Genomic DNA, 18,062 nt, shown 5'->3' on the forward strand with positions numbered 1-18,062 from the left:
ATTGAGTTTTTGGATTTTGTTCCACGTTTTAGCTCCCACTCTATCCAGGATCTCCAGATTTGATCCTTTCCTGAGTGGTTGGCATTGGTAGCTGGGCACTATCCAGTTCTTCTAGTCTTGAGGGCCATTGTGTCCTATGGTTGATTGCTTCTAAATGGCCTTTTTTTGTGTGTGTGTGTGTGTGTGTGCATTCTTCTTCACTTCCAATGCTAGCAGATCATTAGCTGCATTTAGATGACTGCTTGAAAGCTTTTAAGACCCCAGTCACTACTCACCGATGTAGGATGTGGAGCAACGCTTTTATGTATTTTGTTGTGGCAATTGAATCTGGTGTCCCCCAGTACTATGGTTCTGAGGTAGTAGCTCTATTGGATCTCTCTCCCACAGTGTCGGGATGTCTGTGAGGGATTACTCTGTGTCTGTCTTCTATTTCTGTAAGGACTGCAGGTATTTTGCATCACTGGTGTCTGTACAAGATTAGCCTCAGCTGAGTCTATCCTTGGTCTAGAGTATACCTCTCTTCACTGACCCCCATCTGTTCATCTCAGGTGTTTGTGTGTTTATCTGTATAGCCTAGTGTTTGGTGTTAATGGCAAAGTGGTATTGTGGACACATTGGTTGGTTTTAACATCTGTTGCCTACTTCTTATGTGCACAGTTCGGTGTCCTCTCATTTCCCAAAGTTATTATGGTGGTCATATATCTTCCCCATATATCCCTCTCCCTACCCATGTCAGCGTGTAAGCCCCAACTAGCCCTAAATTAATCCCTCCCTTTCCCTCCCCATCACGCTAACCTACTAGGTGAGTTCCCTTTCCCAAGAAAGCCCCGTTTGTAAGGCATTCCCATTAGGAATGGGAACCAGACAGGGATACATTCTATCAATACTTCTATTTAACATTGTATTGGAAGTCCTGACCAGGGCAGTAAGGCAAGAAAGAGAAATAAAAGGCATACATATTGGCAAAGAGGAATTAAATCTATCTCTATTTGCTGATGATATGATGCTGTATATAGAAAACCAAGGGAATCAATAAAAAGAATACTGAAACTAATAGAGAGGTCTGGCAAATAGGAGGATACAAGATCAACATACAAAAATCAGTTGGATTTCTCTATACCAGCAAGGACTCCTCTGATAAAGAAATAAGGAAAACCATAGCATTCACTATAGCTAAGAAAAAGATAAAATATCTAGAAATAAACCTCGCAAGAAACACAAAAGATCTATACAGAGAAAACTATAAAACATTGCTACAAGAGACAACAAGCGTACTACATAAATGGAAGAACCTACCTTGTTCATGGATAGGTAGACTGATCATTGTGAAAATGTCAATAGTACCTAAAGCAATGTATACATTTAAAGCAATCACGATCCAGATTTGCTCTCATGGGACACCAGATGAGGGGCCAGAAGGAAGAGAGGACAGAAGTGATAAGACCAAATATCCTGACGATGAGACAGGCTCACCTTGAGACTAACAGAGGGGATTGGGAAGGAGGGTGTCATGTGATCGATAAAGACTCGGTAGGGGTAGGTACCGATGAATATGATGGCAGTGGTGATGCCTCCTAGTTAGTAGTTGGTGAGGGCATTCCGTGGCTCAATCCTCATGATGTCTCCCCATCATTGGTTCATTCTGCTGGTCATGACCAGGATTTTGCAACTGACTGGGAGTAGTTGATTGAGTTGGGTGTATTTTGGGCTGAACATCAGGGTGTGGACCAAGTAAGGATTGGTTCAAAGCTCCATTCCAGCCGACTTGGTCACCTAGGATGCTGGGACTTAAGTTTCTACCAGAGATTCCAATTGACTCAAACACTTCAGGGTAGGGGCTGTCTCACACTGAGTTGGCACCTTCATTGGGAATTTGTTTGCCTCCATGACCAGTCTCTGCGGTGCAGGCCTCTGTCAGTGACTGGCCGTGGATGACCCTGGATTGTCAGGTGTCAGAGGTAGACATCTTGAGCCCTTGTCCCAGGACCTCCTCCTCTCTGCTTAAGCTCTCCCCTGCCCTGTGCACTTTGAGATGGGAGAGGGCGGGTAGAATGTGTTTAGCCACAACTGAGTGGACTTTATGAGGTTTTGATTGTACGGCCTTTTTCTCATACCAGCCATAATGATCATTTCCTCCCAGTGGGTCATCTTTTATACCTGTGCATCTAAGAGGGTGCACAATTTCCTGCTCCTGAGAAGGCCATGTGAGAAGAGTTCTGAGAACAGCTAGCAGTTAACCCATAAAGCAGAATGTCATGTTGCACACCCAACACCCAGGACATGGTGACAGACAGGGAACTGAAACCTCCTCTGATGGATAATCTGGTATCAGGATCAGATAGGCAGCAAGGGGAGGACTCAAACTCAAAGGGCCCTGGATACCTCCAGAGATGGCCGCTGCTCACTTTATCTGCAGGACTTCAGGCAGAAGATAGACAAGGAGCTGGGAGATGGCAGTCGTGCCTCCTTCTCCCCTGAGGAAGAGTTCACGAAGGCTCGGCCCAGGCTTAGGGTGAGTGTATGTTCAGAGGGCTCTCAAATCGCAGCAACGCCAGGTGGCCAGAGAGTGTCCTCGGTCAGAGGAAAATCCCTGGGCCCCACTGAGATCCCTTCTAATGTTTTCTCCCTTTAAGGACCCTCTTCCAACCCTAAGGAATCCTATCTCGAAACCCTTTCCTCTACTCGAACCACCACTCCAGCCTTGGCCCTGTGCCATGTGTTTCTTCCAATATTCCCGTGACTATTGGAGGGAAAGCCCTTTGGACGTCTTTCCGTTGTTGCTCAGCATTGCCTACTCTTTCATTTGGCCAACTCTCTTTAGTGCTCTGGACGCTAGATGTCTCATCTGGCAGTTGGCTTGATACATTAACACTTGTTTCCGGACCCACACATCCTGACATGTGAGGAGGACACCATTTTTATTCCCTAGAGGTCACTTTTGATATTCTGATATATCTTATTTACAGAGCCTTGGTGTCAGGTGGTTGTCGGTCCTGCCGTAGTTAACTTTCCGGAGCTGTTGACATCACGAAACGTTTGTTCTATCACCTCGACGAGGGCTTTTGGCCTGAGGTCTCACTGGGCTTTTATTAGTCCTACAGGTATTGACCGTGACCATGTGTTAAACCAAAAGATCGGAGGTGCCCACTATTGGAAGTTCTTCTCCAGCCTCAAATACTGCTCAATAAATGGAGAATCAGTTACTGCTGGAAGCAGTTGTGTGTCTCCTGCCACATTCACTGAAGCCTGGGCTTCCCAGTCTGAGCCAAATCCCCCGACATGTCTGGTGGTTCTGGTTGCTGTTTCAGACTATGACCCTTCTCTGTCCCACATCCAGAGAAACAGTGGATCGGAAACATTTTTTATTTTTTTACCTGAACCCGAGGTCTGCTGTGTTGCCTGTTGACAAAGGGATGGTCCGGCTTTCCCTGCAGACCTTGTGCTCATCAACCTGAGCTGCCAGCAGCTGCCTGCATAGGAGATGCCTCTAGCTCGTGTGGACCAGGAACAGGAGGCAGAACTGAAGCCCACGATCGAGAAGCCTTCGCCCATCCCCTAGCTAGCCCTTTCAAGTTGGACTACTTTTCTCAAAATTGTGAGAGGACAGATTCCTGTTTGTCAAACTATTCCCTTTCGGTATTTGTCTTAGAGCAGCACTACAGAACCATTACACTGCTCTAGAGGCAGAGGCAGAGGCAACCCCAGCTCCTCCTTCAGCATCCGTGTAAACTACACTGAGATTTAGCACATGATGTGCCTTTCCCTGACCTGAGATAGGAGCTATGACCCTTGCTTGTATCTCAATATCGGGTTTGTCATTGACTTTGTGTTTACTCCAAGTGTAGCTTCCATTGACTTTTCTGTTTGAAGTTTCCTTGATTGTTGAGTCCAATACTGGGTTTCGATCTGACATACAATGAGTTCCCTTGTTTGAATGATTGTCAACTATACCGTTTGTTGCCTTGAACTACCATCAGAAGGTTGGCAGACAACGGCAGGTCTACTAGCAGAGCAAGGCCATCGGCCCAGACAGATCCTTGGTAGTCAAGAACTTCCCTCTCTCCCCTAATCCCCCTATAGCCCCTGTATACCCATACGTCACTGTGTGTGTGGGTAGATGTACCTACTCTGGATTTTTCATTTAAATGGCATCCTATGGTAGATGGCTCTTAGTGTCTGACACCTGTCATTTAGTCATCGATATTTTTGATGCTCATCAATGTGGACCGTGTTTTACTCAGAAATTCCTTTCAATGAGTGAAAGGTATCATAGGTATGCTCTGTTGGGTTGATTTCATCATTTCTGGACAGACATTTGCAATGTTTGCTTCTTTTGACTTCTGTGGATGGTTCTGTGAGGAGCATTTGTGCCCACGTGTTTGTCTGAGTGCCTGTGGTTGTGAAAATTGGCAGAGGTGAAAGGACAACTGAGAAGAGAATTCAAATATAAGAAATGTGTGTTGGGTGAGATCAAGAAGCAGGAAAGTGATGGGAGGTGAAGAGGCGGGAAAGGACTGGAGAAGTCCCAGGTGCAGGTGAAAGGAGTCAGGAGGGTCAGGAGGTCACACTGGTGTTGTGAGTTAGGAGGTAGAGAGAGAAGTGATGAGACCCTGTGTAATGAGAGAGAAGGTAATAGGGTGAGGGATGACAAGGAGTGGGTAATGAGAGTCCCCAACAACAACCTTTTATATACCTAACCCCTGCGGAATCCTATGTCTCAGAAGTTATGCTGCTCCACCAAGTTTCACTTGAGTGGCCGAGAGACCCTCGTTCACTTGTCCAGGGTGATAAAATTTTGAAGATGGAGGTTCCATGTGTGAAGCCATCTCAGTGTCCTGATAGCTGTAGACCTGGCTGAACCCAGGCCTTCTCCGGCTCCTGTGGACTGGGGTGAATTGCTGTCACTGTGTCCAGGTATGGATGTGATGCTGTGAGAGCTGTGAATTTGGCAACCCAGTGGGATTTTTAGCGTTGATTTCCATCAGAAGAGGGCAAAAGTCAGGTTTGCAGGCTACGATGTCACTTTCTTGACAATGGAGACCAATAGAACTTGGAACACGGGTCACCGGGCAACCAGGTGCTGGTGGCTCACGGCCTGGCTCATTTCACTGAAGGCACCTGGTGAACCACCATATATCCCTGTTTTCTCTGGATTTCATGAGTTGGACCCTTTGAAGTTGATTCAGAAGACGGCTCCACCTTCACCCCTGAACACTCTGTCACCATCTGCCAGAAGGAAATTGAAGGTACCACGAGGTGTCCAGAGTCAGTGTGAGCCAGGCCAGGCTACCACTCTGATCCCTCCTAGGCAGCCCCAAACCAGTCCTTGTGGCTACACTTGACCTTGTCCTCGTGGGACATCAGGTGAGAGTTCGGGAGGAAGGGAGGACAGAAGTGATGAGGCCTAATGTTCTGACGATGAGGAAGGCTCACCTTGGGACTAACAGAGGGGATCGGGAAGAAAGGTGCCAGGTGATCGATAAAGAGTTGGTAGGGGTAGGTGCCGATGAAGATGATGGCAGTGGTGCTGTGTCCTAGCTAGTAGTTGTTGAGGGAATTCCATGGCTCCATCCTCATGATGTCTCCCCATCTTCAGTTCATTCTGCTTGTCATGACCAGGACTTTGCAACTGACTGGGAGTAGTTGATCCGTTTGGGAGTATTGAGGGTTGAGCATCAGGGTGTGAACCAAGTAAGGATCTGGATCAAAGCTCCATTCCAGCCGACTTGGTCACCTAGGATGCTGGGACCTAAGTTTCTACCAGAGGTTCCAATTGACTCCCACACTTCAGGGTAGGGGCTATCTCAGGCTGAGCTGGCACCTTCACTGGGAGTTTGTTGGCCACCATAACCAGCCACTGCAGCTCAGGCCTCTGTCAGTGACTGGCCGTGGATGACCCTGGTTCTTCAGGTGTCAGAGGTAGATATCTTGAGCCTTTGTCCCAGGAACTCCTCCTCTCGGATTAAGCTCTCCCCTTCCGTGTGCACTTTGAGATAGGAGAGGGCTGGTAGAATGTGTTTAGCCACGACTGAGTGGACTTTTCGAGTTTTGTAGTATCCGGCCTTTGTCTCATGCTGGCTATAATGATCATTTCCTCCCAGTGGGTCTTTTCTTTCCAGCTGTGCATCTAAGAGAGTGCACCCTTTCCTGCTTCTGAGAAGGCCATGTGAGTAGTCTTCTGAGAACCGCTAACATTTAACCCATAAAGCAGAATGTCAAGGTTCACACCCAACACCCAGCATATGGTGACAGACAGGGAACTGAAACCTCCTCTGATGGCCAATCTGGTTTCAGGATCGGATAGGCAGCAAGGGGAGGCCTCAAACTCAAAGGTCCCTGGATACCTCCAGAGATGGCCGCTGCTCACTGTATCTGCAGGACTTTGGACAGGAGATAGACAAGGAGCTGGGGGACGGTAGTTGTGCCTCCTTCTCCCCTGTGAATGAGTTCAAGAAGGCTAGGCCCAGGCATTGGGTGAGTGCATGTTTGGAGAGGTCTCAAATCTCAGCAACCCCAGGTGGCCAGAGAGTGTCCTGGGTCACAGGAAACTCCCTGGAGACCCCACTGAGACCCATGCTAGGGTTTTCTCCCTTTAAGGACCCTCTTCCAACACTAAGGAATCCTATCTCCAAACCCTTTCCTCTACTCGACTCCCCACTGCAGCTTTGGCCCCATTCCATTTGTTTCTTCCAATACTTACTTGACTATCAGAGGGGAAGCCCTTTGGACGTCTTTCCCTTTTTGTTCAACATTGCCTGCTCTTGCATTTGGCCTACTCTCTTTAGTGTGTTCACTCTGAATGCTAGATGTCTCATCTTGCAGTTGGCTTGACAGTCCATTCACACTTGTGTCCAGACACACACATCGTGACCTGTGATGTGGACGCCATTTTTATTCCCCAGAGGCCACTGTTGATATTCTGATATATCTTATACACAGAGCCTTGGTGGTAGGTGGTTGTCAGTCCTGCCGTAGTTAGCTTTCAGGAGCCGTTGATGTCACTAAACCTTTGTTCTCTCACCTCTACGAGGGCTTGTGGCCTGAGGTCTCCCTGGGCTTTTATTAGTCCTACAGGTATTGACCGTGACCATGTGTTAAACCAAAAGATCAGAGGTGCCCAATATTGGAAGTTCTTCTCCAGCCTCAAATACTGCTCAATAAATGGAGAATTGGTTAGTGCTTGAAGCAGTTGTGTGTCTCCTGCCACATTCACTGAAGCCTGTGCTTCCCAGTCTGAGCCACATCCCCGACATGTCTAGTGGTTCTTGTTGCTGTTTCAGACTATGACCCTTCTCTGTCCCACATCCAGAGAAACAGTGGATTGGAAACATTTTCCTTTTTACCTGAACCCGAGGTCGGTTGTATTGCCTGTTCACAATGGGATGGTCCCTCTTTCCCTGCAGACCTCGTGCTCATCAAACTGAGATGCCAGCAGTTGCCTTCCATAGGAGATGCCTCTAGCTCATGTGGACCTGGAACAGGAGGCAGAACTGAAGCCCAAGATCAAGAAGCCTTCGCCCAGTCCCTAGCTAACACTTTCAACTTGGACTTCTTCTTGTCTCAAAGATTGTGAGAGGACAGATTCCTGTTTGTCAAACTATTGCCTTTTGGTATTTGTCTTAGAGCAGCACTACAGAACCAATACACTGCTCAAGAGGCTGAGGCAGTGGCAGAGGCAGCCCCAGAACCACCTTCAGTATTCGTGTGAGCTACCCTGAGCTTGAGCATATGGCGTTCCTTTTCCTGAACTGAGACGGGAGCTATGAGTCTTGTGTCACGATATCTAGTTTGTCATTGACTGCACATTTACTTCAAGTGCAGCTTACATTGACTTTTCTGTTTTAAGTTTCCTTGATTGTTGAGTCCAATCCTGGGTGTCGATCTGACATACAATGAGATCCCTTGTTTGAATGATTGTCAACTATACCGTTTGTTGCCTTTAACTACCATCAGAAGCTTTGCAGCCAACAGCAGGTCTACTAGCAGAGTAAGGCCATCGGGCCAGACAGAACCTTGGTAGTCAAGAACTTCCCTCTCTCCCCTATGCCCCCTGCAGCCCTGGTATACCCATAGTTCACTGTGTGTGTCGGTGGATTTACCCACTCTGGATTTTTCATTTAAATTGCATCCTATGGTACATGGCTTTTAGTATCTGATACCTGTTATTTAGTCATCGACATTTTTGATGCTCATCAATGTGGACCTTGTGTTACTCGGAAATTCCTTTCGATGAGTGAAAGGTATCGTATGTATGCCGTATTGGGTTGACTTCATCATTTCCGGACAGACATTTGGAATGTTTGCTTCTTTTGACTTCTGTGGATGGTTCTGTGATGAGCATTTGTGGCCACATGTTTGTCTGAGTGCCTGTGGTCGTGAAAATTGGCAGAGGTGAAAGGACAACTGAGAAGAGAATTCAAGTATAAGGAATATGTGTTGGTGAGATCAAGAAGCAGGAAAGTGATGGGAGGTGAAGAGGCGGTAAAGGGCTGGAGAACTCCCAGGTGCAGGTGAAAGGAGTCAGGGGGTCAGAAGGTAGCACTGGTGTTGTGAGTTAAGAGATAGAGAGAGAAGTGATGAGACCCTGTGTAATGAGAGAGAAGGTAATAGGGCGAGGGATGTCAAGGAGTGGGTAATGAGAGTCCCCAACAACAACAACAACCTTTAATATACCTAACCCCTGTGGAAACCTATGTCTCAGAGGCTATGCTGCTCCACCAAGTTTCAGTTGAGTGACCCAGAGACCCTCGTTGACTTGTCCAGGGTGATAAACTGGTGAAGATGGAGGATCCATGTGTGAAGCCATCTCAGTGTCCTGAAAGCTGTGGACCTGGCTGAACCGAGTCCTTCTCCGGCTCCTGTGGACAGGGGTGGATTACTGTCACTGTGTCCGGGCATGGATGTGATGCTGTGAGAGCTGTGAATTTGGCAACCCAGTTGGATTTTTAGCTTTGATTTCCATCAGGGGAGGGCACAAGTCCGGTATGCAGAGTATGATGTCAATTCCTTGACAATGGAGACCAATAGAACTTGGGACAGGGGTCACTGGGCAAGCAGGTGCTGGCGGCTCATGGCCTGGCTCATTTCACTGAAGGCATTTGGTGAACCACCACGTATCCCTGTTTTCTCTGGAATTCACGAGTTGGACACTTTCAAGTTGTTTCAGAGGCGGCTCCACCCTCACCCCGAAGGCTCTGGCCACAATCCGCCAAAAGGAAGTTGAAGCTACCACGAGGTGTCCTGCGTCAGTGTGAGCCAGGGCAGGCCACCACTATGATCCCTCCTAGGCAGCCCCAAACCACTCCTCATGGCTACACCAGACCTTGTCCTCATGGGACACCAGATGACGGGCCGGGAGGAAGGGAGGATAGAAGTGACGAGGCCAAATATTCCACTGATGAGGCAGGGTCACCTTGGGACTAACATAGTGGATCGGAAAGGAGGGTGTCATGTGATCGATAAAGACTCAGTAGGGGTAGGTGCCAATGAAGATGATGACAGTTTTGCTGCCTGGTAGCTAGTAGTTCTTGAGGGCATTCCATGGCTTCATCCTCATAATGTCTCCCCATCATTGGTTCATTCTGCTGGTCATGACCAGGATTTTGCAACTGACTGGGAGAAGTTGATCCAGTTGGGTGTATTTTGGGCTGAGCATCAGGGTGTGGACCAAGTAAGGATCTGGTTCAAAGCTCCATTCCAGCTGACTGGGTCACCTATGATTCTGGGACCTAAGTTTCTACCAGAGGTTCCAATTGACTCCCACACTTCAGGGTAGGGACTCTCTCATGCTGAGCTGGCATCTTCACTGGGAATTTGTTTGCCTCCATGACCAGCTTCGGCGGTGCAGGCCTCTGTCTGTGACTGGCCATGGATAACCCTAGTTTGTCAGGTGTCAGAGGTAGACATCTTGAGCCTTTGTCCCAGGATCTCCTCCTCTCTGATTAAGCTCTCCCCTTCCCTGTGCACTTTGAGATAGGAGAGGGCTGGTAGAATGTGTTTAGCCATGACTGAGTGGACTTTTCGAGGTTTGGATTGTCCGGCCTTTATCTCATGCTGGCCATAATGATCATTTCCTCCCAGTGGGTATTTCTTTTCCACCTGTGAGTCTTAGAGGGTGCACAATTTCCTGCTCCTGATACGGCCATGTGAGTAGGGTTCTGAGAACAGCCTCCAGTTAACCCATAAAGCAGAATGTCATGTTGGACACCGAACACCCCGCACACGGTGATGGACAGAGAACTGAAACCGCCTCTGATGGCCAATCTGGTGTCAGGATCAGATAGGCAGCAAGAGGAGACCTCAAACTCAAAGGGCTCTGGATACCTCCAGAGATGGCCGCTGCTCACTGTATCTGCAGGACTTCAGACTGGAGATAGACAAGGAGCTGGGGGACGGCAGTCATGCCTCCTTCTCCCCTTAGGAAGAGTTCACGAAGGCTAGGCCCAGTCTTAGGCTGAGTGCATGTTTGGAGGGGTCTCAAATCGCAGAACCCCAGGTGGCCAGAGAGTTCTCTGGGTCAGAGGCGAGTCCCTGGAGACCCCACTGAGATCCCTCCTAGGGTTTTCTCCCTTTAAGGACCCTCTTCCAACCCTAAGGAATCATCACTCAAAACCCTTTCCTCTACACGACCCCCCTCTCCAGCCTTGGCCTCGAGCCATATGTTTCTTCCAATACTTCCTTGACTATCAGATGGGAAACCCTTTGGACCTCTGTCAATTTTTGTTCACCATTGCCTCCTCTTGCATTTGGCCTACTTTCTTTAGTGCATTCACTCTGGACGCTAGATGTCTCATCTGTCAGTTGGCTTGATACATTCACACTTGTTTCCAGACCCACACATCCTTACCTGTGAGTTGTACACCATTTTTATTCCCTAGAGGCCACTGTTGATATTCTGATATATCTTATTTACAGAGCCTTGGTGTCAGGTGGTTGTCGGTCCTGCAGTAGTTAGCTTTCAGGAGCCGTTGAAGTCGCTAAACCTTTGTTCTCTCACCTCTATGACGGCTTTTGGCCTGAGGTCTCACTGGGCTTTTGTTAATCATAGAGGTATTGACCGTGACCATGTGGTAAACCAAAAGATTGGAGGTGCCCGATATTGCACACCCTTCTCCAACCTCAAATACTGCTCATGAAATGGAGAATTGGTTACTGCTGGAAGCAGTTGTGTGTCTCCTGCCACATTCACTGAAGCCTGGGCTTCCCAGTCTGAGTCACATCCCCTGACATGTCTGGTGGTTCTTGTTGCTGTTTCAGACTATAACCGTTCTCTGTCCCGCATCCAGAGAAACAGTGGATCGGAGACATTTTTATTTTTTTACCTGAACCCGAGGTCTGCTGCGTTGCATGTTGACAAAGGGATGGTCCGGCTTTCCCTGCAGACCTTGTGCTCGTCAACCTGAGCTACCAGCAGCTGCTTGCCATAGGAGATGCCTCTAGCTCGTGTGGACCAGGAACAGGAGGCAGAAATGAAGCCCAAGATCGAGAATCCTTCGCCCATCCCCTAGCTAGCACTTTCAAGTTCGACAACTTCTTGTCTCAAAATTGTGAGAGGACAGATTCCTGTTTGTCAAATTATTCCCTTTTGGTATTGTATTAGAGCAGCACTACAGAACCATTACACTGCTCTAGAGGCAGAGGTAGAGGTAACCCCAGCTCCTCCTTCAGCATCCGTGTAAACTACACTGAGATTTAGCACATGATTTGTTTTTCCCTGACCTGAGACGGGAGCTATGAGTCTTGTATCTCAATATCGGGTTTGTCATTAACTTTGCATTTACTCCAAGTGCAGCTTCCATTGACTTTTCTGTTTTAAATTTCCTTGATTGTTGAGCCCAAAACTGGGTTTCAATCTGACATACAATGAGTTCCCTTGTTTGAATGATTGTCAACTATACCGTTTGTTGCCTTCAACTACCATCAGAAGGTTGTCAGCCAACGGCAGGTCTACTAGCAGAGCAAGGCCATGGGCCCAGACTGATCCTTGGTAGTCAAGAACTTCCCTGTCTCCCCTATGCCCCCTGCAGCCCCTGTATACCCATACGTCACTGTGTGTGTGGGTGGATATACCCACTCTGGATTTTTCACTTAAATGGCATCCTATGGTAGATGGCTTTTCGTGTCTGACACCTGTCATTTAGTCATCGATATTTTTAATGCTCATCAATGTGGACCGTGTGTTACTCGGAAATTCCTTTCGATGAGTGAAAGGTATCATAGGTATGCTGTATTGGGGTGACTTCATCATTTCTGGACAGACATTTGGAAAGTTTGGTTCTTTTGAAATCTGTGGACGGTTCTATGATGAGCGTTTATGCTCACGTGATTATCTGAGTGCCTCTCAGGTACTTTTTCCTTGATTTCAACATGAGAAAATTCTTTATACTTTGGTTTCAGTAGAAAGCAAAGTGTGATTCACCTAGATTAAACATGTGTTTTCCAGTTGCACTTGCTAAGGTAAATTTAAGGCACCATATTCTTATAAGTATTAAATAGAAAATTAATATACATAATTTAGAAAGTTACATATACATTCTCTGATTGAGTTAACAAAGTATTGTGGCTGCCACTATGATACATGCGTTTGTAAGGGATTTACACCTTGCAGCATTTTCACCTGGTTTACAAAACCTGAGCATTTCACATATCTTTGTCGTAGTTGAATGTGATGCTCGATTCAATTGTTTTAATGTAAATTGTACATTTTCATCATTCCCTGCTAAAATGGAAGTTGATGAATACTTGTTTTGCTAGATTATTTAAACAGTAACATGATATACATGGTTCCGAATGATACACATACATTCTCTGATTAGATTAACAAAGTGGGGTAACTCCCTTTCAGGTACTTTCAAAAGAGGTAGACATTGAAATTTCCTGAAGTATCCTTGATTTAGACATGAGAATCTTCTTTATACTTTGGTTTCAGTAGAAAGAAAAGAGTGATTCACTTCATCTAGATTAAACATGTGTTTTCCAGTTGCACTTGCTAAGGTGAATTGAACTCATCGTAGTTTTATGACTTTTTTCAACAGAAACTTGACATACACGTTTGACACAGTTACATACACTTTAACGGATTGAGCTAACACATGTTGTTGCGGCCAATCTGATACATGTGTTTGTAAGTGATTTACACCTTACAGCATTTTAACTATTTTTACAAAATGTAAATTTTAACATATCTTTGTGTTAGTTGAATGCAATGTGCGATTCAATTCTTTTGAGGTAAATTGCACATTTTAACAATTCCCTGCTAAAATGTTGGCTGACGAATACTAGTTTTGCTATAGTTTTTGAACAGTAATGTCATTTACACGGTTCTAAATCATACACGTCCATTCTCTGATTACGTTAACAAAGTGTTGTAACTCCCTTTCAGGTACTTTATCCTTGATTTCGACATGAAATCTTCTTTGTACATTGGTTGAAGTAGGAAGCAAAGTGTGATTCACTTCACCTAGATTAAACATGTGTTTTCCAGTTGCACTTGCTAAGGTAAATGGAAGGCACCATATGTTTTTCTAAGTTTTTAATAGGAAATTAATATACACAATTTAGAGAGTTACATATAGATTCTCTGATTGAGTTAACAATGTATTGTTGCTGCCACTATAATACATGCGATTGTAAGAGATTTACTCCTTGCAGCATTTTCACCTGGTTTACAAAACCTGAGCATCTCACGTATCTTTGTTGTAGTTGAATGCAATGTTATATTAAATTATTTTTATGTAAATTGTACGTTTTCTCCATTCGCTGCTAAAATGTATGTTGATGAATACTTGTTTTGCTAGAGTTTTTTAACAGTAACATGATTTACATGGTTCTGAATGATACACGTACATTCTCTAATTAGGTTAACAAAGTGGGGTAACTCCCTTTCAGGTACTTTTAAAAGAGGAGGACATGGCAATTTTCTGACTATCCTTGATTTAGACATAAGAAACTTCTTTATGCTTTGGTTTCAGTAGAAAGCAAAGTGTGACTCACTTCACCTAGATTAAACATGTGTTTTCCATTTGAACGTGCTAAGGTAAATTGAAGGCACCATGTTTGTATAAGTTTTTAATAGAAAATTAATATACACAATTTAGAAAGTTACATATACAGTCTCTGATTGAGTTAACAAAGTATTGTGGCTGCCACTATGATACATGTGTTTGTAAGGGATTTACTCCTTGCAGCATTTTCACCTGGTTTACAAAACCTGAGCATTTCACATATATTTGTCGTCGTTGAATGCAATGTTCGATTCAATTCTTTGATGTAAATTGTACATTTTCACCATTCCCTGCTAAATTGTAAGTTGACAAATACTTATTTTCCTAGAGTTTTTGAACAGTAACATGATATAAATGGTTCCGAATGATACACACACTTTCATTGATTAGATTAACGAAGTGGGGTAACTCCCTTTCAGGTACTTTTAAAAGAGGAGGATATTGCAATTTCCTGAAACTATCCTTGATTTAGACATGAGAAAATTCTTTATACTTTGGTTTCAGTAGAAAGCGAAGTCTGACTCACTTCACCTAGATTAAACATGTGTTTTCCAGTTGCCCTTGCTAAGGTGAATTGAAGGCATCTTATTTTTATTACTTTGTCAACAGAAACTTGATATACATGTTTGACAGAGTTACATATAGTTTATCAGATTGAGTTAACAAATGTTGCTGCGGCCAATCTGATACATGTGTTTGTAAGTGATTTACACCTTACAGCATTTTAACTATTTTTACAAAACGTAAATTTTAACACATCTTTGTGTTAGTTGAATGCAATGAGTGATTCAATTCTTTTGACGTAAATTGGACATTTTAACAATTCTCTGCTAAAATGTAGGTTGATGAATACTAGTTTTGCTATAGTTTTTGAACAGTAACGTCATTTACATGGTTCTAAATCGTACACGTCCATTCTCTGATTACGTTAACAAAGTGTTGTAACTCCTTTTCAGGTACTTTATCCTTGATTTCGACATGAAATCTTCTTTACACTTTGGTTGAAGTAGGAAGCAAAGTGTGATTCACTTCACCTAGATTAAACATGTGTTTTCCAGTTGCATTTGCTAAGGTAAATTGAAGGCACCATATGGTTTCCTAAGTTTTCAATAGAAAATTAATATACACAATTTACAAAGTTACATATAGATTCTCTGATTGAGTTAACAATGTATTGTTGCTGCCACTATAATATATGCGTTTGTAAGAGATTTACTCCTTGCAGTATTTTCACCTGGTTTACAAAACCTGAGCATTTCACATATCTTTGTTGTAGTTGAATGCAATGTTAGATTCAATTCTTTTGATGTAAATTGTACATTTTCACCATTCGCTGCTAAAATGTATTTTGACGAATATTTGTTTTGCTACAGTTTTTGAACAGTAACATGATTTACATGGTTCCGAATGATACATGTACATTCTCTGATTAGGTTAACAAAGTGGGGTAACTCCCTTTCAGATACTTTTAAAAGAGGAGGACATTGCAATTTTCTGAAACTATCCTTGATTTAGACATGAGAAACTTCTTTATGCTTTGGTTTCAGTAGAAAGCAAAGTGTGTTCACTTCACCTAGATTAAACATGGGTTTTCCAGTTGAACTTGCTAAATTAATTTGAAAGCCCCATATTTTCTCTAAGTTTTCAACAGAAACTTAATATATCCATTTGACAAAGTTGCATATATATTCTCTGAATGAGTAAACACAGCGTTATTCTGGCCACTCTGATACACGCGTTTGTAAGACATTTACATCTTAAAGCATTTTCACTTGATTTACAAAACTTATTTCATATATCTTGGTGTTAGTGGAATTCAATGTGCGATTCACTTCCTTTGATCTGAATTGTACATTTTAACCATTTACTGCTAAAATGTAAGTTGATGAATACTTGTTTTACTATAGATTTGAACAATAACATGATTTACATGGTTCTGAATGATACACGTGTTGTTGTTATGTGCCGTCGAGTTGATGGCATGGTGAATTTTGTGTCACCTTGGCTAGGCTCTGGTGCTCAGTTGTTTAGTCAATCACTGGTCCAGACATTGCTATAAAGGTGTTTAGAAATTATTAATATTTTCAATCAGTTTATGTTCAGTAAAGATTACTAAAATAATTTGAGTGGTCTTCATTCAATCAGTTGAAGTGTCTATGAGCAAAAATGGAGGTTTTGGGGGTGTGTAATTCTGCCTCAAGCCTGGAATGTGAAGATTCTGTGATGTTTTCAGCTTTCCTGATTTGTGGATTTAGGGTGTCCCAGCTCTCAGACCCATTTAAAGTTATTCCTGAAAATCAATCCCTATCTATCTACCTATCTGTGTGTCTGTCTGTCTGTCTATCTATCTAATTTATCATCTGTCTTTCTATTGCCTACCTACATATCTGTCTATCCATTCATCTATCCATCTATCCATCTATCCATGTGTCTATACATGTGTCTATTTATCTATCTGTCTCTCTATGTGTCTATGGATCTGTCTATCTATCTGTCTATTTATCCATCCATCCATCCATCCATCCATCCTTCCATCCATCTACCTGTTCTCTGGATAACCCTGACTAATACCATTGATGAGCATTAATTTTACTCTCACTACTTCACAACCATTACTACAAAATATGGAAGAACATTCCAACACTGCATATGTACAGAAAGTGAAAATTAAATATCTACTTGTCCGAGGCCAGCACAGAGTGGTCCCTTGAGTCTTTCTTCAGGCATATACAAACATAGACCCAGGATGACAAATATTGATTGTACTGGGTTGAGAGATGGCGTCAAAAGATATATCCATACCCTAATACTTCAACCCTTTGAATGTTACCTTAAATGGAAAAAAAGACTAAATGGGAACTTATTTGGACATATGGTCTTTGCAGACATAATTAAGTATCTCCAGATGAGATCATCCTAGATTACCCAACTGGGCCCTGAATCCAATGACCCATGTCCTTATATGAGACAGAGGAGAGACATAGACACAGAGAAGAAGTCCACATGAAGATGGAGAGAGAGACGGGAGTGATATGGCCACAAGCCAAGAAACTGTGTGGGCCACCAGAAGCTGAAAGAGATGAGAAAGGACCCTCCCCTAGGGCCTTTGGGGGATGTCGGCTCTGTCAACTCCTTGATCTCAGATTTCTGGGTTCCACAACTGAGAGAGACAATAAATTTCTGCTGTTGAGGCCACCAAGTTAGAGGCAATTTGTTGGAACAGCTTCAGGAAGTTAATACACTGATGTATATATTTCTTCAGCTTGTTTGGTTGTTTTACACTTAATTTCAGACACACCCTATCTGGGAACCAGTTGCTTCTGTCCTGTCTGTGGATGCCCCAGGACTCTCCCATGGACAAGGGAAGAGATGATCCCAGGGTTTTGTCCAATTACAATGGGGTAGTGAGCATCTTTGTGCCTCTTAGTGATTTTTACCCTGAGATTATTTCCCTGCTGTGTTGTAGGGGTTAACAAGATGTCTCAGTGGCTTGGCTGACATTATGTAATCACCTATCATTTTGTGATCTGACATGAATAGACAATCAGTGGAAAGAGGAGTTTCCTTGGAGGTGTGCCCTGCATCCATGGTATAAACTGAAGTTCTGACACAGGTAACTCTCTCTGGACCCTGTGTGACCTCCACTCCCTGAGACATAAGCCAGCAGAGCCACAGTCTTCTGACCTGCTGATTTTGGATTCCTTGGAGAAGTGGCTAATTGCAGGAAAGTATATAGCCAGCCTAGAAGGCTTGCTGAACCAGAAAGTAAGGAAGTGCTCAAAAAAAGTTGGAGACAAAGCCAAAAGAACACATATGCCACCTTGGTGGGGCTCATGCTGGCCTGGTGTGTAACAAGTTGGCATTAAAAATGGACAGCAATGAATGAAAACATATTGGTTGACAAGAAAACCAACCATGCATGGTGATAGTTTTTTAAAAGAGGAAGGACGAGAGGGGGCGGGGCAAGATGGTGGACTAGGCAGAAGGATTGCACAGACCCTCTTCAACAAAGAAAAGGGAAACCAATTAACACAGACACAGAAGATAATCTTGGACCCC

The sequence above is a fragment of the Orycteropus afer genome, unplaced genomic scaffold (assembly GCF_000298275.1).
Source record: "Orycteropus afer afer isolate SDZICR_OR568_19922 unplaced genomic scaffold, OryAfe1.0 scaffold00679, whole genome shotgun sequence".
Taxonomy (NCBI): domain Eukaryota; kingdom Metazoa; phylum Chordata; class Mammalia; order Tubulidentata; family Orycteropodidae; genus Orycteropus; species Orycteropus afer.